This window comes from Hemiscyllium ocellatum (genome assembly GCF_020745735.1).
Source record: "Hemiscyllium ocellatum isolate sHemOce1 chromosome 27 unlocalized genomic scaffold, sHemOce1.pat.X.cur. SUPER_27_unloc_18, whole genome shotgun sequence".
Classification (NCBI taxonomy): domain Eukaryota; kingdom Metazoa; phylum Chordata; class Chondrichthyes; order Orectolobiformes; family Hemiscylliidae; genus Hemiscyllium; species Hemiscyllium ocellatum.
In genome coordinates, this window is record NW_026867485.1 from 80,785 (window position 1) to 103,689 (window position 22,905).

Genomic DNA, 22,905 nt, shown 5'->3' on the forward strand with positions numbered 1-22,905 from the left:
GGAAAAACCTGCAAATGAGGGATTGCATGTTGAAGACACATAGGAATTTTTACTGAGGGCAGTAAATCTGTGGAACATGTTACTCCAGAGGCCTGTTGAGCATGGGTCGTTAAGTACATTCAAGGCTGTCAGATTTTGTTTAACTAGTGAGGGAATTGAGGATTATGGGGAAATGGCAGGAAAGTGGAGTTGATGTTTACCACAGCAAACGTGATCCGAATAAATGGCAGAATTGATTCAAGTAATAAAGGAGAAAAGGATACAACTGGCAACTACAGGTCAGTGTTGGAAAATTAGAGATTGTACGGAGTTGGTGGAATTATGGCATTGTTACTGGATTTAACACCGGGAGTTTCAAATTGATGCTGCTATGTCCCCAATGCACTTTGGAATCAATTAATATATCTGGAATATAAAGTTTATCGCTGTTTTTGTGATCTTGCATTTGATATAAGGACCTATCTTGTTAAGGAAGGAAATCTTTTGTCCTTACCCAGTTAGGAGATTGTGTTACTCTGATCCACAGTAATGTGATTAACTCGTAACTGCTCTTTGAAATGGCAATTCATTTTTCTGGGAGGTAAAGTGCCACATCCCATGAATGAATAAAGGAAAATATTCAGCAGAAAATTGTCACTGAAGTGGAGATTGTGATCTAGTGATAATGGTTGAGTAAACCAGAGATCTTGGTCTTCTGAGAACAAAAAAATCAAATCCCATCATGGCAGCTAATGGAATTTATGTCCAACTAATAAAAAGTTCTGAAAGTGAGAGTTTGTCTCAGTACTGGACACCAGGGAACCATTATTGATAAAAACAATGAACTGCTGATTTTGGAGATTGGAAACAAAAGGCACAATTCCTGGGGCATCGAAGCAGATCTGGACCATCTGTGGAGAGAAAACAGTTAGTGTTTTGAATCCAGTCACTTTTGAAGGGCCACTGTACACAAAACATTACCACGAATCTCTTTCGAGAGACTGACAGAACTGTTCTGTGTCACCAGCCATTATTGATTGAATGTTGTGAAATTATTCCTTTCTGGAGGAAAATCTACCATTCATCAACCCTGTGCGTGCACAGGGACCATGTGATTCCAGACCTACTACAGTGTGGGGCTGACTCTCAGTTGCCTTCTAGTATGTAGTCAATTACTCGGACCAAGGGACATGAGGGACGGTGAGAAAATGTTGCACATACTTGCAACAATCACATGCCACAATTTCTTTTTACAAGAAAAGCATCGGTTAATGAAGGACGGCCAAGACAAGTTGCTATGGGAAGGTCATGCCCAACTGATTTGATTTCCTTGTAGTAATACCATAATTGTAAGTATTTTTAAAAATCTTCTTCAGAGGTTACACCACTGTAGGAATACTGTATGCATTTCTGGCTGTCTGCTAGGGGAAGGATGTTGTGAAATTTGAAAGGGTTCAGAAAAGATTTACAAGGACGCTACCAAGGTTGCAGAGTTTGAGCGAGGAAAGGGCTGAACAGACTGGGGCTATTTTTCCTGGAGCTTTGGAGGCTAAGGGGTGACTTGATAGAAGTTCATAAACATCGAAACTTAGAAAAATGCAGCCCAGTACAGGCCCTTTGGCCCTCGATATTGCGCCGATCCAAGCCCACCTAACCTACACTAGCCCACTATTCTCCATATGCCTATCCAATGCCCGTTTAAATACTCATAAAGAGGGAGAGTCCACCACTGCTACTGCCAGGGCATTCCATGAACTCACGATTCACTGAGTAAATAATCTACCCCTAACATTTCTCCTATACCTACCTCCCCTTAATTTAAAGCTATGCCCCCTCGTAATAGCTGACTCCATACGTAGAAAAATGTTCTCATTGTCAACCCTATCTAAACTCCTAATCATCTTGTACACCTCTATCAAGTCACCCTTAAATCTTCTTTTCTCCAATGAAAACAGCCCCAAGTGCCTCAGCGTTTCCTCATACGATCTTCCTACCATACTAGGCAACATTATGACAAACCTCCTCTGCACCCGTTCCAGTGTCTCCACATCCTTCCTCTAGTATGGCGATCCAAACTGCACACAATACTCCAGATGCTGCCGCACCAGAGTCTTATACGACTGCATCATGACCTCAGGACTCCGGAACTCAATTCCTCTACCAATAAAAGCCAGTACGCCATATGCCTTCTTCACAGGACTATTTACCTGGGTGGCAACTTTCAGAGATCTGTGTACGTGGACACCAAGATCCCTCTGCTCATCCACACGACCAAGTATCCCACCATTAGCCCAGTACTCCATCTTCTTGTTACTCTTACCAAAGTGAATCACTTCACACTTACCTACATTGAACTCCATTTGCCACCTTTCTGGCCAGCTCTGCAGCTTATCTATATCCCGCTGTAACATTCCACATCCTTCCTCACTGTCAACAACTGCACCGACTTTCGTATCATCTGCAAACCTGCTCACTCAACCTTTTAGCCCCTCCTCCAGGTCATTTATGAAAATGACAAACAGCAATGGTCCCAAAACAGATCCTTGCGGAACACCGCTAGTAACTGCACTCCAAGATGACCCTTTACCATCAATTACTGCCCTCTGTCTTCGTCCAGCCAGCCAATTCCTAATCCAAACCTCTAACACACCCTCAATGCCATACCTCTGTATTTTTTGCAGTAACCTACCATGGGGAACCTTATCAAATGCCTTACTAAAATCCATATACGCCACATTTACCGCTTTACCCTCGTCCACTCCTTCGTCACCTTCTCAAAGAATTCAATAAGGTTTGTGAGGCACGATCTGCCCTTCACAAAACCATGCTGACTATCCTTGATCACATTATTCCTATCCAGATGTTCATAAATCCTATCCCTTACAATTCTCTCTAAGATTTTGCCCACAACAGAAGTGAGAGTCACAGGCCGATAGTTAGTAGGGTTATCCCTGCTCCTCTTCTTGAACAAGGGTACCACATTTGCTATCCTCCAATCTTCTGGCACAATTCCTGTAAACAACGAGGACATAAAAATCAAGGCCAATGGCACTGTAATCTCCTCCCTTGCTTCCCAGAGAATCCTAGGGTAAACGCCATCAGGCCCAGGGGACTTATCTATTTTCACCCTTTCCAGAATTTCCAACACCTCTTCCCTACATACCTCAAAGCCATCCATTCTAATTAATTGTGACTCAATATTCACGTCGGCAGCAATGTCCTGTTCCTGAGTGAATACTGACGAAAAGTATTCATTCAGTGTCTCTCCAACAGTGAATACTGACGAAAAGTATTCATTCCCTATCATGCCCCTCATAAAATTATGAGGGCATGGATTGGGTAAACAGGAATGGTCTTTTCCTGGGGGTGGGGGAGATTCAAAACGTAGAGTGCATAGATTAAGTTTAATAGCAAATGGAATTTATTATAGATAACCGTGAGGTCTCTCAGTTTGGATAGTCTAATCAAGGTAGGAGTTTTATGGTGAATGGTTGGACCTGTAGTGGAACAGAGGGATCTTGGAGTAGGTTCACTGAAAGTGGAATCATAGGTAAAAATATTTCGGCTCACTGGTCTTCATCAGTTAGAACGCTGAGTATAGAAGTTGGGAATTTATGTTGCAGCTATACAGAATGTTGGTGAGGCTGCACTTGGAGTATGAAATAGATTCCGTACTATATTGAAGGCAGGAAAGAATAACAAACATATACTGATTAGAGAGCCTTAAATTATGTATCTAAGTAAGATAGTGAATTAGAGTAGATATAAGTACCAAACCATAATGTTCTTCCAACAAGCTCCGAATCTGTTTCATTTGCAGTATTTCGAACCAAGAGATCTAGGGGAGCACGTTCATAGTTCCAAGAAAGTGGAGTTACAGGTTGACAGGGTGGTGAAGAAGTCTTTCAGCCTGCTTCCATTCATCAGCGAAAGTATTCAGCATAGGAGTTGGGACATCTTGTTTCAGCTGTCACACATGCCACACAACACAAGGTGTGACCCTGCCCTTCTCTGACTGACCATCCCTTTGAATATCAGGGGGAAGACACTCCTATAATTGTGATGTTCAGGAAATATGCCTTACTTCAACAAAAATGTGCTGGACTCACAGATGTTTGGACAGAGAAAGGAAGTTGCAATCTGGGGTGAAGCTCAGTCTTCATTCAGAAAGAAAGGAACGGCAATAGCTTCAGAAGCTCATAGTCCAACTTGCGCATTCAGACAATGGAGGAGCTCTGATTGGCAAGAGGACCCGGAAAATTCTAGTCCTTCAGGACTCCCCATTGTTCAATCCCCAGTCACGGCACTGCCTGGACTGGGTGACGCGAGCGATGGGAGACGGTTAGCCTGGAAATGCAGGAATGTCACTGCCAAACACCGCGAATCCAATTGGCTACCTAAGGTGTGGCACGCGCACGTGCACAAACACACACACACACACACACACACATACACACATTGTGGACATCACAATGTAAACGTCATCCAATGAGCTTCAGAGGGAAATTGTCTCTTCTGGACAACATCTGTCAGCAAAGCAATGTTTTCCCCTTTCCATTCCTCATCCTGGGAGGGAGAGAGAAGGGGGGAAGCACTGTTCACTTGCAGCAACTGGAGGCAGAGAGTATGAATCCAAACAGGGCGCAGACTCTCAAACGTCAGTTTCAGTCGGCTTCTTCTGGAATATTGTGTGCAATTCTGGTCTCCCTCTAATAGGAAGAATGTTGTGAAACTTGAAAGGATTCTGAAAAGGTTCATAAGGATGTTGCCAAGGTAAAAGGGTTTGAACCACAGTGAGAGGCTGAATAGGATGGGGCTGTTTTCCTTAGAGCGTCGCAGGCTGAGTGATTTTTTTAAAGAAGAGGTTTATAAAAACATGAGGGGCGCGGATGGGGTGAATAGACAAAGATTTTTCCCTGGGATAGGGGGAGTGCAGAACTAGAGGGCATAGGTTGAGGGCGAGAGCGGAAACATTTTAAAGGGACCTTGCAGTCAACCTTTTCATGCAGAGGGTTGTGCGTGTATGGAATGAGATGCCAGATGAAATGGTGGAGCCTTGTGGAGGCATCTGGATGGATATTTGAATAGGAAGGATTTAAAGGGATATGGGCCAAATGCTGGCAAACGGGACAAGATTAATTTTGGATATATGGTCGGCTTCGACAATTTAAATTGAAGGGTCTGTTTCTGTGCTTTACGTCTCTGACTCTATGAATGGTGAAAAATATTGGTGTTCGTCGAAACATTTAAGCAACAGAAAATTATAAGCAGGTAAAGACAAGCCTCATGTCATTGATCCATGAATCCTGGTGTAGTATTAATGTGGTCAGTATGACATGGAAGGAGTCCAAAACGACGGCTCTTTTACAAAAATTCACACATAAGTCCGAGTCTTCTGGGAATCTAAGACAACCGTGCATTAATATAAGATAGATAAGTCTGGCGTACATGGTACATATTTGATGGAATGTTTGTGGTTCTAAAAGCCTGATTTGCAGTTGTTTCTGGGCTCGTAATGTTATACTGCAGCATATTGTATATCTTCAATAAGAACGTGAATACCGCATGATAGATGTCCATGCAGCAACTCTTCATGGAGTATGCAATCCACCACATTACCCAGTTGGTAGACATTTACATAAAGATCAGCCCAAAGAACTTGGTTATTAAGAGAGGAAAGAATGTTTAGGGTGTAGGTTTGCTCGTTGAACTGTAGGTTTGATATCCAGGAAAGAATGTTCCAAAGAAACTAGAATTATTTGTTCTGATTATTTGTGGGCGGCACGGTGGCACAGTGGTTAGCACTGCTGCCTCACAGCGCCTGAGACCCGGGTTCAGTTCCCGACTCAGGCGACTGACTGTGTGGAGTTTGCACGTTCTCCCCGTGTCAGCGTGGGTTTCCTCCGGGTGCTCCGGTTTCCTCCCACAGTCCAAAGATGTGCGGGTTAGGTGAATTGGCCATGCTAAATTGCCCGTAGTGTTAGGTAAGGAGTAAATGTAGGGGTATGGGTGGGTTTCGCTTCGGCGGGTCGGTGTGGACTTGTTGGGCCGAAGGACCTGTTTCCACACTGTAAGTCTAATCTAATCTAATCTCTTGTGGACTGACAGCAATGGACGTTGCAATCTCTTTTCACGGGAATATTATAAGAGAAGAATTTGGAGGTAGAAATCTCAGACCAAACATCACATCAAAGTCTGACAGTACTTTGACTCGCCAGGACTTGGATATTGATGGCCTTGGCAACAAGGATGAGGCGGTCTGTCTGTTTAGTAATGTTGTAAATGTCCGTGTGACTGGAAACTCAGAGTCTCACATACTCAGAGTCCCACACACCAGAGTAGTGACTGGATCATGCTCTACTGGCTGAATGAGAGTGTTCCAATTATCAGAGGGTTCACCAGTAATATCATACACATGCTGTAAGTGTGAGCGAGTTTTCAACTGATCGTTGAACCTGGAGAAAGACGAGGACACCTGCACCATGGAGAAACCGTGGAAATGCAGGGAGTGTAAAGACGGTTTCCCTTCCCCGCCTGCACTGGACATTCATCAGTATTTGCACACCATGCAGCGGCCATTCACCTGCACTCAGTGCTGGAAAGGCTTCACTCAGTCGCATCACCTCCTGGTCCACACCAGGGAGAAACCGTTCATCTGCCCCATATGCTGAAGCAGAGGAATGACATTTTTTTAAAAAATCCTGGATTGAGCTGCAGGTATACCTGAAATAGATACATTTGTCTCTGTCCCATTGAGTCTCCAGCACAGGGCCAGGCCGGGCAGCACAACTGGACTCTGTCAGTGTTTATTCTCCACCTGAGCCTCCACCCACCCCTCTTCATTGCCTCCCATCTCCACTCCATCAGCATAAAGGTATCCCCCACTTTTCGAAAATTAACTTTACACTACTTGACTTTTACAAAAGACCTACATTTATACCTGTTCTCACAAACCGAAAGAAATCCCAAGAGGATTTTTGCTTTTACAAAGAAAGGCAAAATCTAAATTAATTCATGGTAATTGTTTCTTCACTTTACTCCATGGCAGCTTATGAAAGTTTTCATAGGAATGCTCTACGTTCAGATAGTGGGGGAAACCTGTAGTGGGATGGCCTGGTGGCTCAGTGGTTAGCACTGCTGCCTCACAGCACCAAGGGCCCAGGATCAATTTCTGTGGAGTTTGCGCACTCTCCCCGTGTTTGCGTAGGTTTCCCCTCACAATCCAAAGAAGTGCAGATCAGGTGAATTGGTCATGCTTAATTGCCCATAGTATGAGATGCATTAGTCAGGGATAAACATAGAATAGGGGAATTAGTCTGGCTGGGTTACTCTTCCAAGGGTTGGTGTAGACTTGGTGGGCCGAAGAGTTTGTTTCCATACTGTAGGGAATCTAACACAGTGAACCTGCTGTTTATTTCCCATGTGTGGTTTCTGTTCCTCTGCAACCAGAAGCTCAAGGCCTTTTGTTTCGAGCAGAACAGAGATGCTCAGCGAAGCAGAAATCCAGTGTATGCTTCATGCTACTTTGGGGAAACCACACTGTGAGCAGCGAATGCAGTAACGAGGTTGTGGCAAATGTGCAGGTTTGAGCCCTTGGATATTCAGGAGGGAGCAGGTAACGGGGCAAATGTTACACATTCGGCGGTTGCAGGGGAAAGTGCCTTGGGGCAAGGGGAGGTGGGTGTGGGGTATTGAGAGTGAAGGAAGGGTGGACCCGAGGTGTAACCCTGCCCATTTACCTCCTCTCATATATAAATCCGTGAAGTTGAAAGAACATTCCATAGAATGATTCAGTACCACGTGACTCATGAACTAATTCGTATTCATGTTCCGGGGCCAGCATCATTATTGTGTCACAGCAGCTGCAGGCCATCACCGCGGGCTCGCCCTATGACGTCATGGTGCGGCTGGAAGCCCCGGGACAGTTTGTCAAAGAAACCTCCCTGTGGGTCAGGGCAGCCCTGCATCGGGAAGCACTGGGATAGCCAACCACTATCAGTTAACATGGGGAACACATCTCCACATTACGCAAGCTCGAGGCAAATGTCCCTTCCTTCTACTTAAAGTTCAAGAGCCCTCAAACCGAAATTCCCCAGGTAAGTTTGGAAGAATTTCTTCCAGGTGTTCGCTAAATATATCTATGAGCACTTTGTAAAGTTTGAACATTGTGAGTGTTGACATTTTGTACTTTTGAGCGAAATCAGTTTATGTTAAATATTTCACATTGATGTACTGACCCAATGTGCACAACTGAGATGACACACTCGTGGAGGTCTGAGTGGTCTTCTGTTGTTCTCTGTACCCTATGTTGAGGAGGGCAATTCTTATCACGGGTCACTCCGGTGTCAGAGAAATGTTTAGAAGGGAGCCCGGTTTCTGGGTCCGGGACAAACGGCAGTCGGGAGACTGAATGAGAAGCAGCTGTTCCAGTAACTCTTTGCCGCTTGCAATTCTCAGAGCAATGTCAAACGTATTTCACACTGAGCAAGACTCAGCTGGTCAAAGAGGAGGATCAGGGGTACTTGTGTGCTCTCGATGTGGCTCTTTGGTCTCGGGGTATGATTCTCACTTTGGGTCTTCTACTACTACGTAGACTTGCGCGAAATCCCAGACAAGCCGGCATTTCCTGACTTGTGCAAGAGTGCCTGGTTAACTTTCTCAAAAAGCACCTTCGCTGAAGTCGGGGCTTTTGCCTGAAACGTCGATTTTACTGCTCCTCGGATGCTGCCTGAACTGCTGTGCTTTTCCAGCACCACTAATCCAGAATCTGGTTTCCAGCATCTGCAGTCATTGATTTTACCGCTTGGAGTAGGATTGGGCAGAAAGCAAGGAAGTGAAATGATGGAATATTGCGTTGACGTCAGTGGTGCCGTGTTCAAGGAATGTCAACACTGAAGGAAGATTGAAAATTTGGGACAGCTCTCCTCGGAGAACAGAAGTTTTGAAATCTGGCCTGGTTGAAGCTTCACAAGTCATGCGGGGTCCAGACAGGGAAAGTAAGGTAGTCAAAATGCTCCCACACCTGAAAGGATTGGCAACGATTCGGCAGAGTTTTAAAGTCATGAAGAAAAGAACTAAAAGTGACATTGGGAAGAACACTTTCATACAGGGAGTGGTTGGGGTCAGTAAATCCCTAACTGACACTGACAAAGAGGCAGATTCAATAGACGCAAACGGGAATTCGGTGGTCATGTTTAAAGTAACAATGTGCAGAATTACATGAAGAAGGCAAGAGAATGATACGAATAGAGACTCACGTTTACTGGCTGTGTAGAACCAGCAGAGCGAAGGTGGATCGCATGGCCTCCGTCTGCGCTGTGACACATGTTGCGATTCAGAATGGAATCACAGTTCGACCAACAGAATGTGGGAAGTTAGAAAAAAGTTTATATTTACACAACCTCCATACGTCTGCGCAACAGCATATGATCCGACAGATGTGAAGATCTTTTGACATCAATCTCGAACGTGCATGCCACAGTCCAGATGCAAAGCTCAATACTTCTTTGGGAAAACTGCCATTGGCATAGCAGAGTGGTATAGCAGGAGCGTGCTGGGCCCATCGACCCGAAGTCGGTGGGTCGAAGCCATCCTCCACTCTCCTCTCGATGTTGTCTTTAGCAGTTTTCCCCTACACTGGTGCTATGTTCTGTATCTTGCCTTTGAGGATGTGAACTAAATATCTTACACTGATATACTGGCCCAACATAGGTAATTGAGGTGATGCACCTGTGGTGCACTCCTGTTCCCTGTTCCCTTTGTTGAGGAGGATAATGCTTGTACCAGTCCGCTTGGGTGTGAGAGAACAATTTATAAACAGAATGGTGTAATTATCTGCTAGTGGAGATAGCCCGGGTCCTGGGAGACAGAATGAGAAGCAGATGTTTTGGAAACTCTTGCTGTATGCAATTCTTGGAGGAATGTGGAATGTATTCCATATTGAGCAAGTCCCATTTGCTTCGGGAGGTGAGAGGGCCCACGGTGTATGGTGTAGTGGTCTAGGCGTATGATTCCCGCTTTGGTGAAAATGCTCCCGCGCCTGAAAGGATCGAAAGCGAATAGGCAGAGACTAAAAGTCATTAGAAAAAGTAGGAAAAGTGACATTAAGAAGAACGTTTTCGCACAGGGAGTGGTTGGGATCAGGAAAACCTGCCTTTCAGTGACAGAGAGGCAGATTCAATGGACACAAAAGGGAATTCGGGGTGGTCATTGTTCAAAGGAACAATGCAGAGATTTTCAGGGAGAAGTCAAGATTACGATACGAATTAAGGCACTAATTTGCTCATTGCGTAGAAGCAGCAGAGCTAAGGTGGGCTGCGATGCATTCTGCGATTCTGAGTGAACTGACAGTTGGACCAACAGAAGGTGGCACTTTAGTCAAAGGTCATATTTATACAGCCTCCACATGTCTGCGCAACAGCACATTGACATCCAGTTTCTTGATTTGAGACAGCAGAAATTGAGCTCTCATGTAGCACACTGAGCCTGACTCGATTTGAGCATGCAATCTTCTAATCTAATCAGACGCGCTCCCCTTGCGCCACAAGCACACAGGCCCTCACTCTGCAGTATTAGGGGAAGTAATCGTACTGCAATGATTTTACGTTATGATTGAGAACTGGGGCCAACAGTTCATGGATGTTCTGTCTCACTCACTGTCTCTCGAACCAATTTGCAACTGTTTCTCAATAAAACTGAAAAAACTGTGGATGCTGTATATCAGAAACAGAAACAGTAGTTGCTGGAAAAGCTCAGCAGGTCTGTCAGCTTCTGTGAAGAAGAATTCGGTGACCCTTCCACAGAGCTAGTGATGATTAGGAAAATGTCGGTTAATATGCAGATGGGAGGGTGATAGATAGGGATAGAGCCCAAACTGAGACAAGAATAGTTGGACAGTCAAAGGAGTTGATAACGATCTGTCTGGGAGAGTGAATAGCTGTTAAAGGAAACTGTTAGTGGCTAACCATAGGTGGTGTGTAATGGCAGACTACGTGATAACATGGCCTAGTATGCGTGGTAGGGGGCTAAGATGTGGGGAAGTTCAGGCCATAAATTTATTGAATTCAAAACAGACATGTGGAGGCTGTATAAATATGACCTTTGACTAAAGTGCCACCTTCTGTTGGTCCAACTGTCAATATGGACTGTAGGGGTCCCCAAGTGCAAAATTGTTCTGCTGGAACACTGCAACAAGCCTGAGACAGAGATGCTGGACAGGGAACAGGGTAGTGTGGTGAAGTGGCAGGCAACTGGAAGCTCAGGGTCTTTGTGTGGGCAGAACCGAGATGTTCTGCGAAGCAGTCACCCAGTCTCTGCTTCGTTTCTCCAATGTTGACGAGACCACATTGTGAGCAGCGAATGCATTAGTCTTGGCTATGGAAAGTGCAGGTAAAGTGCTGCTTCACTTTGAAGGTATGTTCGCGCCCTTGAATACTGAGGAGGGTGGGGGAAATGGGCAGGTGTTACAACTTCGGCGGTTGCAGCACAAAGTGCCATGGGGCTATGGGCGGGTGACGGGAGTGAAGGAAGAGTGAACCCCAGGTGTAACTCCTGCCCATTTACCTCATCCCTGAAATGAAATAACATTCGTTTGAATGATTCACTACCACGTGACCCACGACTAATTCATATTCATGTTCCCGGGGCCTGCATCATTATTGTGTCACAATAGCTGCAGCCCATCACTGTGCATGTCCGATGACGTGCGGCTGGAATGCTAGGACACAGTTTATCAAAGAAACCTTCCTGAGAGTCAGGCAGCCACGCACTGGGAAACATTGGGACTGCTAATTCTTTCTGTGGGCACTGTGTTCACGTTTGAACATGGCGATTTTTGAAATTGTGTAGTTCTGAGCGAAATCACAGTTCGAAAAGCAGAATGTTCGAATTTATACAACGTTTATATTGACACAACAGCTATACATCTTCGCAACAGCATATTTCACGAGAGTAATGAAGATCTTTTGACATCAATCTCGAACGTGCATGTCACACGCCAGATGAAAAGCTGAAAACTTGTCAGGAAAGGCTGTAGCGTAACGTAACAGAGTAGTGCAGGGGGACCGTGTTGGGCCCATAACCGGAGGCTGATGGATAGAAGCTATCCTCTGCCAACCGCTCAGTGTCATCTATTGCAGCTTTCCCTCCTCACTCGCTTCCCCAAAAAATCTTTGAAGATGTGAACTAAGTATCATCACAGTGATACACTGGTCCAATGTCGAAAGATGAGGTTACACATTTGTGGATTTCAGCGTGGTGTTCTTCTGTTCTCTGTCTCCTTTGTTGAGGAGGGTAATGCTTGTCCCTGGTCACTCGGGTGTTCGAGCTAAATTTAAAAACAGAATGGCGTAATTATCTGCCGGTGGAGACCCGCCCGGGTCCTGGGAGACAGACTGAGAAGCAGATGTTCTGAAAACTATTTTTTGGATTCATTACCGCGTGACCCATGCCGAATTCATATTCATGTTCCGGGACCAGCATCATTATTGTGTCGTAGCAGCTGCAGGCCATCACTGTGCATGTCCTATGACGTCGTGTTGCAGTTGGAATTTCTGGTGACAGTTTTTTAAAGAGGGTCAGGCAGCCCTGCATCGGGGCTTCCCTTCCTTCCACTTGAGTTCAAGACCAATCAAACCGAAATTCCTCACGTATGTTTAAAAGCACTTTTTCCCGATGTTGGCTAATGATTTCTGAAGACATTTGGTAAAGTTTGAATATGGTGAGGGCCATCGGCTTCTAAACTTCGTTCCCGAATGCAATGATAGTGCTATAAAACCATCGTATGATTACGGCGGAGAAAAATTCTATTCTGCTCAGTCAGTTCGTGTTTCTAAACAGAGACGAAAATGACAATGCAAGTGAAACTAAGGAAATGTCAGACAGGCTGCCATACTACTTTGTTTGTATCCCCACACAGGGGTGGTTTCTGTCTGCTGTGTCTGTGGTCAGACCGTTTACACTAAATGTCCCAGCCTTTATTTTGGTAAAGTCACACTGACAGAGGACAATTGCTATTTCAGTGATTGTAGTCTGAAGCTCGAATTCGCTAACATTCGGGTTTCGTGATCATACTTTTCTTTTTACATCTCAGACTCTTTGGTGCATTTAGTCAGCAAGTCCGGCTGTTCACCAAAATAGTTGTACGTCGAAATGGAGCAAAGTTATAGAATTAAGGCCAGGCTTTTAAGGGTAGATGTTCAGAAGCACTTCTACACATTGAGTTTGTCAGATGTTTGGAAATATCCAACATAAACGCCAGAGAATACAGGATCATTTGTCAACTTTAAATCTGAAATAGATTTTTTTTTGTTCAGGAAAGGTATTAAGGGAGGTGGGCCAAAGAGAGATAAATGGAGTCAGACAGATAAATGAAATCAGCCTTGATTTCTTTGAAAGTTGGAACACGCTTGAGGGGCTAAATGGCCTATTCATATTCCGATGTTCCTGTAATCTGAACTGCTTCCTTATAGCACATTTCCGGCCTGTTATTGAGGACACAATCGGCAAGAAAATAATCTCCAATGATTAGTTGTTCTGGAAATGTCGAATATAGACACACCCAGGCATCTTATACCAATATGCGGACAAACACAGTCACCGAACAGTTAACTGGCTGAATTCCTGCACTTGAATCTTTAGAAACTTAATGTTTTTGGTTTCCAACGATCCGGATAATGATTTGCCTTCCTCAGCCTCGGATTGAACAACACAAGAAAACATAGAAAAGCAGCAATGTTCTGGTCCTATAATCTCCAATCTTCTGCTGCCAGTGAAAAACAACAATGCAACTTTAGTCGGGGAAGACTGTAAATCCTTGGGATGTGAGATTCTGCGACCCTGGCCTAATCTTCCAATGGACCGAGCACAGGCTCAGGGAAACTGAGGGAGATTATATCCTGATCACGAAACCTGTGAGCAGCGTTGGCAAAGGCCCAAGCGAGTCATCCATAAAAGTCAGTCATCTATTTCTAAACATGCTCAACTGCTTACTTCCTTTATTTTATTGACCTTTGCAAATCTGAAAGTGAGAATTGGGGATCTGTGGTAGTGAGTGGCTGTTTATGTGTCAGGTTTGCCGGTCAGTTTTGTTGACATTGAAGCGAATTTGCTTCCAAATTAAAGGCAAAAAAAACAGACAAATAACTTTACATCCAAGAAGAGAAGCTGAAGGACTGGATGTCAGCGTTGAGAAAGAAGCAAAAGGGGAGTGGAATCTCAATGATTTTCCTGATTTTTGAGCAGAAAGCTTTGGAGCTGTAGACTTCTGCTGATCAATGTATTTATTTTCGTGGATTTTAAGAAGCTATTTTGGCTTGATATAAGAACTGGTTATACCCTGACTATATGTTCGAATACCTCAGTAATAGAACAAAAGATTTTTATTCTGATGTCGTGAGTTTGACTCCCAAATTGTGCAATGTTCCTTTGAAACTTTGGTTTTTTACGCAAAACATTCGCTCTTTCTTCTACTGGCAAACTAATCATATTCAAACTGAATTTTGCTACCGTTCGTTTTCTGACTGTCCCCGTTGCTCGGTTGTGAGGGAACACTGAAAGTGAATGGGAGGCAAGTTTGTAGGTGTGACTTAACGGTGGCACTCGAAAAGTGACAGGTTCTACTCATGCATCGAGGCAAATAAGCGGCTCAATCACAGAATTAGAACGGTTAAGTGCTATGGGAATCAATACCAGTCCATATTAAAGTACACTGAAATGAAGAAAATGTGATTCATTTCGAGGAAAGAAATTAGGAAACTTCGTCACCCAGATTGTCTTAGGACAATCGTTGGTTACAGTACGTTTTATGTTACTTTCAAAGCTCATGGAACCACTGTATTGTGACTTGATCTGGTACTCAGGCCTTACTTAATGACATTGATGCATTTTGTTACCGAGTTGCTCCATAAGCTGGGGATCAATTCCTGTACATAGAGATGGGGAGTGTTGAATCAATTAGACAAGAAGGCTATGCTATAACGAGAGCTGTCACCAAACACATTTACCAATCTACGTTCATCTTATTAGTATCACCAAAATTTCCCAACAACAAAACTCGAAAGACTTTCATCACAATTTTCTGTGAACAGTTCTACATTAGCTTTGCTGAATGAACCCCAAATTTCTTGAAGTGGCTCCTGATTTTCGGCCCTGATTATTCATCTCTCTACGCACGGAAATGGATCCTTCTCACCCGCTCTGTCCCTTATCAATGTGTGTAGTTCAATTTGATCTCCCATCAGCCTCCTCTGTCCTGATCAAATCCAAGGGAACAGGATCCGTTGGGGCTATGGCGCGGACAGGACAAGTCCAGTACTCACCTTTCCTGTTAGAGCAATTCCATGAGAAATTTTAGATCATAACTTTGGGCGTGTAGTTGTGGCCGAATACTTAAGGTGCTGGCGTGGAGATCCTTTGGGGCTTCCCCGCCCAGGGTGGTAACCTGCTGACTATGCTTTCTTCGCCGGCGATTTTAAATGACTCCCTGTTGGTTGCATTATCGCTCAAACTTCACAAAACCCGCCTCAATAAAGTCCCGTTTTCTCATGTCTGGGAATTTATTGCCATGCAGGAAACTCGAGTTCGGAACAAACAACGTACCAGACTCAAAACGTCAGCTCTTTAACCTTTCCACAGATGATGCTCGACCTGTTGGCTTTCTGCAGTATTGTCTGTGTTTATTAGGCACAAGTGCTGCTTTTCATTCAAGAACCTCAATTCCTGTCTTCTGGTAACTGACTCTGGTCAGTGGCAATTGGTTCTTCTGATCATTATTCTGCCCATTCCCACCGCTTCTTCTCCCATCATTACCAACAGCCCCAGGAAATCTCCAGTTAAATTTCTTTGCTCCAAAGCGAACATTCCCAACCTTGGGAATGTCTCCCCACAATGGAAATTCCTCATCCCTGGAAATGAAGCAAGGCGTACACTTGGGAAGAGATTTTGGCAAAATATTGTCAGTTAGGAAATGGAAAAATGTTCATGAAGCAAAACAGAAATCCCAGTCTCTAGCTTTGTGAACCTTTAGAAACTCTTTGGGAAGCGGATTTAGATGAGAATGAAAGATGAACCGTCCGACTGAGCAGAGACAGTCCAGACACCGTCCCCTTGTTGAAGAGGCCGGGAGATTGACTCTGATGTTCTCGGGGCATGAACTGATCTGAGACATTGAAAGAATTGTCGTTCGTGCACATCAGGAATTCAAACCCCTTCTCGCCTCCGAGCCAATGAGGGAACTCGGGAACAGGCAAAACACTGAAAGGCTCGAAGGGCGACGGTCCCGGAGTAAGAAAACTAGTTCCTCGTGACATGGATATGTTTGCAGAGGGTGGGATCAGACTGTCCCAGGTGTCTCCACAATGAATGTCCCAGGCATTATTAAGGAAAAGTAAAAGTGATAGACGACAATTGTAATTCTAGGCGGGGCCGGCTGAATTATGAATTCACTAATAGCCTCCCCTAAGCGATGGCGCCGACGCTAACACCGCCTGTCTCTGTAGCGCAATTGGTCAGCGCGTTCGGCTATTAGCTGAAAGGTTGGTGGTTCGAAGCGACCCAGGGATGCTCAGTTCGCTGCTCTTCCTTGGCTTTGCGGCTGTGTGCACTTCAATGGGGTCAGGCGAATGTTATCCAAACGGAAACCTCCTCCACAAAGTGGTTTCTGAATTGGATTATTGTCTAACGTAAGGGACTGCGGATGCTGAGAACCCGAGATAACAAAAGAGAAACTCGGCAGGTTTGACAGCACCTGTCGGCGAAAACGGAATTCTGATAAGCTGTGTCTGATTCTCTTTCCGTAGATGTTGCCTGACCTTCTCCGTTCCTCCTGCAATTTCTAGATTTGTTTTTAACTGAAAGTTCATTTAATCTTTTGCGATGAAACACCTAGACTCGCAGTGTGCAGATATTTTACCCTTTCGAATCACTGAAGTGAATGGATTCAAACAAACTCTGCGATGATTCACTCTTTCTCAGCTCCGCAGGCAGACAGATCTGGGAAATGAAGCTGTCAGTGTAGTTCTGTATTCGTGGGCTGAGTGGTTTATACGATGGACTTGAAACCCATTGCGGTTTCCCCACGCAGGTGTGACCCCTGCCGACTACAAAATGAGAAATGTCGTCGAAAAGAAAGGGAGCTTGCTCCCCGGCTTCTTCTTTAAGATTCAAGTCAGTGGAGTGGAAAAACTATTTCACTCACATTGGGACTGGTGGGAGTCTGCAACCCACTGCGTGTTCGGGTGGAATAAGCAGATATCCGCAGAGCTTCTTTTGAGGCTATGAGCCAAGTGTCTGCAAATGAGACTAGAACAGTGAGGGACATGAAATCGTGATCGAAATGAAGCAGGCACCTGAGGACAAGGGTGTTTTCTTTGCCAGTGAAAGATACTGCTTCACAAAGTTGGGACTGTGGAAGGGAAGCAGTAACGGTGATTATCTTTGGTTGTTGACCTTGTGAATGCTCCCATTGCTGCGCATGTCCGTGTTAGCGTCAGAACTCTGCAGCATGGTGGCGTTAGATACGCACAGGGCCAGGGACGCATCTGTCTCCACCTACCTGTTTGAAATGCAGCTCACAGCTTCTTCACACACCCCAATTAATCTTTCTCATTGTCCTGAAGCCGGCATACTGTTTGAATTCCCGATCTGCGGGAATGAGAGTCTTTTCACTGTCTCGCGTCAATAAATGTCCCTCAGAACATCGGAGTCAAGTCACAGCGGAAGCTGAAATAGCCTCACACGCTGCTGACGGGCACATTTTACTTTCCCCAACTCAACGTCTCAACCACTGTGGCTCCTGGGAGTGGAAAGGAAACAATCACCAAAACTCAGTCTTAGTTTTGTGAATCTTCAGAAAATAAGCAAACCTTCATCCCTTCGGATTTTCTATCCTGGGCTGACAGGGATGGGTTTTGTCACTCTTTTGTCGGATATTGCAAGTGGATGTTTTGCAGAAAAGCACCACAATGCAATCTGATTAATCAGGATCTGGATGTTTTCGGTCTTTGAATGCAAGTGTTGTGCTCCAGAACTTTGTTGTTCACAGTTTATAATACTTATCTTCCCAGTCCCCTGTACCACTTGTCGAAAATGCTTAATTTGCGTCTTGTAATCCTTTCACTGTCTGCTAATGAGGATGGCGTTTCCGTGTTTTACCGAAATTATCTTGACCTTGCATACCTCAAGCCTTAAGCTAATTTCACGAGAAACCTTTTCCAGTTCAAAAGCCAACTGTTAATAATGGCTCTGTTTCTTGTCACGTATCCAATTTCAGATCGATATTGTTAATGTCCCTTTTAATCTTTCAGATCCAGGTTTCGCTCACAGGGCATGAACAGAACTGTCACCAAATACATTTACCAATCTTCCTTCATCCTTTCGATTGTATTAGCATCATGAATACTTCTCATCAAAATAACTCGAGAGACTTTCATCACCATTTTCTGTGAACAGTTCTACATTAGCTTTGCTGAATGAACCCCAAATTTCTTGAAGTGGCTCCTGATTTTCGGCCCTGATTATTCATCTCTCTACGCACGGAAATGGATCCTTCCCACCCGCTCTGTCCCTCATCAATGTGTGTAGTTCAATTCGATCTCTCATCAGCCTCCTCTGTCCTGATCAAATCCAGGGGAACAGGATACGTTGGGGCTATGGCGCGGACAGGACAAGCCCAGTACTCACCTTTCCTGTTAGAGCAATTCCATGAGAAATTTTAGATCATAACTTTGGGCGTGTAGTTGTGGCCGAATACTTAAGGTGCTGGCGTGGAGATCATTTGGGGATCCCCCGCCCAGGATGGTAACCTGCTGGCTATGCTTTCTTCTCTGGCGATTTTAAATCACTTCCTGTTGGTTGCATTATCGCTCAACCCTCACAAAACCCGTCTCAATAAAGTCCCGTTTTCTCATGTCTGGGAATTGATTGCCATGCAGGAAACTCGAGTTCGGAACAAACAACGTACCAGACTCAAAACGTCAGCTCTGTTTACCTTTCCACAGATGATGCACGACCTGTTGGCTTTCTGCAGTATTCTCTGTGTTTATTAGGCACAAGTGCTGCATTTCATTCAAGAACTTCAATTCCTGTCTTCTGGTAACTGACTCTGGTCAGTGGCAATTGGTTCTTCTGATCATTAATCTGCCCATTCCCACCGCTTCTTCTCCCATCATTACCAACAGCCCCAGGAGATCTCCAGTTAACCTTCTTTGCTCCAAAGCGAACATTCCCAACCTTGGGAATGTCTCCCCACAATGGAAATTCCTCATCCCTGGAAATGAAGCATGGGGTATACTTGGGAAGAGATTTTGGCAAAATATTGCCAGTTAGGAAATGGAAAAATGTTCATGAAGCAAAACAGAAATCCCCGTCTCCAGCTTTGTGAACCTTTAGAAACTCTTTGGGAAGCGGATTTAGATGAGAATGAAAGATGAACCGTCCGACTGAGCAGAGACAGTCCAGACACCGTCCCCTTGTTAAAGAGGCTGGGAGATTGACTCTGATGTTCTCGGGACATGAACTGATCTGAGACATTGAAAGAATTGTCGTTCGTGCACATCAGGAATTCAAACCCCTTCTCGCCTCCGAGCCAATGAGGGAACTCGGGAACAGGCAAAACACTGAAAGGCTCGAAGGGCGACGGTCCCAGAGGAAGAAAACTAGTTCCTCGTGACATGGATATGTCTGCAGAGGGTGGGATCAGACTGTCCCCGGTGTCTCCACAATGAATGTCCCAGGCATTATTAAGGAAAGGTAAACGTGATAGACGACAATTGTAATTCTAGGCGGGGCCGGCTGAATTATGAATTCACTAATAGCCTCCCCTAAGCGATGGCGCTGTCCCCGGCATCACCTGCCTCTGTGGCACAATTGTTTAGCGCGGTCGGTTGTTAACCGAAAGGTTGGTGACTCGAACCCACCCAAGGACGCCTATTTCGCTGCTCTTCCTTGGCTTCGCGGCTGTGTGCACTTTAATGGCGTCAGGAGAATGGGTTTCTGAGTTGTATTATTGTTTAACGTAAGGGACTGCGGATGCTGAGAACCCGAGACAAAAAAGAGAAACTCGGCAGGTTTGACAGCACCTGTCGGAGAAACCGGAATTCTGAAATGCTGTGTCTGATTCTCTTTCCATAGATGCTGCCTGTTCTTCTCCGTTCCTCCTGCAATTTCTAGATTTGTTTTTAACTGAAAGTTCATTTCATCTTTTGCGATGAAACACCTAGACTCGCAGTGTGCAGATATTTAACCCTTTCGAATCTCTCACCCCAAGGGTTTCAGAGAGAGAGAGAGAGACAGAGAGTGCAGAAGAGCGAATGTACTCTACCCGCACCCTACCCTACACCCCGCCCCACCCGCCAGAACAACGTGCAAGTAGAAATAAACTGGTTTAATTATCTACCTGTGGAGATAGTCCAGATCCTGGGGATGAGACAAATATCAGCGCCCCGGGGACAGAATGACAAGCAGAAGTTCTGGAAAGGCTTTGCTGCTTGCAATTCTTGGAGCAACGTGGAATGTACTTCACACTGAGCAAGTTTCAGCTGGCTCAGAGTCTCCAATGTACATTGCTGTGTTTGCCGCCAGCTCAGAGAGAGAACAATAGGAAGGACGTAGGAGTGAATAACGATCCGCGTGAGAGGGCGAATAACTGTTAATGGAGACTGTTAGTGGCTAATAATACGTAGTGTGTCATAGCAGACGGGGTGATCACAAGGAGTCGTTTGTGTGATAGGGGTCAAGGACATGGGGGAGTTCAAGCCCTAAAGTTATGGAATTCTTTATTGAAGACCGGAGGGCTGTAAGGTCTCCAAGTGGAAAATGAGGTGTTCTTTCATCTGGAGGTAGAACACTGCTGCAAGCCTGAGACAGAGATGTTGGCCAGGGAACAGGGTGATGTGTTAAAGTGGCAGGCAACCGCCAGGTCAGGGCTTTTTTTCCTGCAGGCAGAACCGGGATGTTCTGCGAAGCAGTCACCTAGTTTATGCTTCATGCTACATTGGGGAAACGACACTGTGAGCAGCGAATGCAGTGGACTAGGTTGTGGCAAAAGTGCTGCTTCACCTGGCAGGTATGTTTAGCCCCTGGATTCAGCCGCCTCTCTGGCTCGTTGGTCTAGGCGTACGATTCTCGCTTAGGGAGCTTTACTGTGATGAGTGGTGAGAGGTCCCGGGTTCAAATCCTGAACGAGCCCGAGTTTTATTTAACTTGACTTGTGCAAAACTGCCTGATTAATTTTCTCAAATAGCACCTTGGTGAAACGAGGTTGGGCTGTCTGGAGTACGGACAAGGCAGAAAACAGGGAAGTGAAATGGTTGGATGTAGTGTAGAACAGGTGGACGTGAGCTGTGCGGTGTTTGGGGAATGTCAGCAATCAAGGTAGATTGGAAAATTGGGACAGCTCTCCTAGGAGAACCGAAGTTTTCCAAGTCTGAGGGACCTAGAAATAGGAAATAATGTTGTGAAAATGCTCCCACATCTGAAAGGATCCACAACGATGCGGCAGAATTTTAAACTCACCACGAAAAAAAGTAAAAGTGACAGGAGGAAGAACGTTTTCGTACAGGGAGTGCTTAGGGTCAGTAAGTCCCTGTCGGACATTGACAAAGAGGAAGATTCAATGGACACAAAAGGGAATTCGGTGGTCACGTTCAGATGTGCAGATTTACGCTGAGAAGGCGAGAGAATGAAACGATTAGAGACACACGTTGACTTCAGTATAGAACCAGCAGAGCGAAGGTGGGCCGCATGGCCTCCGTCTGCGCTGCGACACATGTTGTGATTCAGTCTGAAATCACAGTTCGACCAACAGAATGTGGGAATTTACTAAAAACGTTTCTATTTACACAGCCTCCATACGTCTGCGAAACAGCATATTACACGACAGCAGCGGAAGTCTTTGACATCAGTCTCGAACGTGCATGCCGCGTGCCAGATGAAAAGCTGAAGTGCTCTGTGGGCAGTTGCCAGAGCGTGGCAGCAGAGTGGCGCAGCGGGAGCGTGCTGGGCCCATAACACAGAAGTCGATGGATCGAAACCATCCTCTGCTATTGCTCATTGTCGAGCTGCTTTCGTTTCCTTCGACTTACCCGAATAGCACGCAGCATATCCGTGCCCTCGCCAAATCCACTCCCTTCAAGTGGCGTGGTTTTACAAGTCTCAGTGGCATTTTCTCTGAACTGAATCGAAAAAACCAGTTCTCTGCGATGCCAATGAGCTGGTTAAGTTGAAACAAATGTCTTGCATTTTCGTCCATTCCCTGCAGTAATTCGCTCCCCTGGTTCAGGTGTGAATGACAAGCATGTCAAAAACCGCATCACGACTCAGACACAGTTCCCCCACTATTAGGACGGATACCACCGATTGTGAGTAACCTCAGAGAGAGAGGCACACAGGCAGTCGCCGTGGACTCGATGGGCTGAACGGCTTGTGTCTGCGCGACAATGGTGCTACGTGTTTATGCCGTCCCACTGCCTGTCTCTGGGACAGAGAATGCTGAGGGAGCAAAACTGGTTCATTTTTAACCGTCTCTTCCGTGTTGGACTGCCTGCAGTCCCTCAGCTCAGGGCCGTGGGGATGACTCTCAGTGAGTGAAGGTTTCACTCGGATTCTCTTCATCTGGGTCACTAGGGGCTCAGATGTTAACTCCTGCGCGGTAGCAACAAAGAAAGCGATGCCCACTTTGCAAAGACTTTCCGTAAGATTGCTGCGTGAAGACGATTTCTGAACACCAAGAAGGCTGCACAACAATGTGAATTGACCTGGGCGAAGAGTCCTCGGTGTCCATTTCTCTCTGTCCTGCCAGCACAGCATCTTTCTATCTCTCCGATAACAGACCTTTGGAGAAAGTTTACAATCAAAGTTGTTCATGTTCCCCGCATTAATGCAACTGACACCTCTCACCCCAAGGGTTTCAGAGAGAGAGAGGGAGAGAGA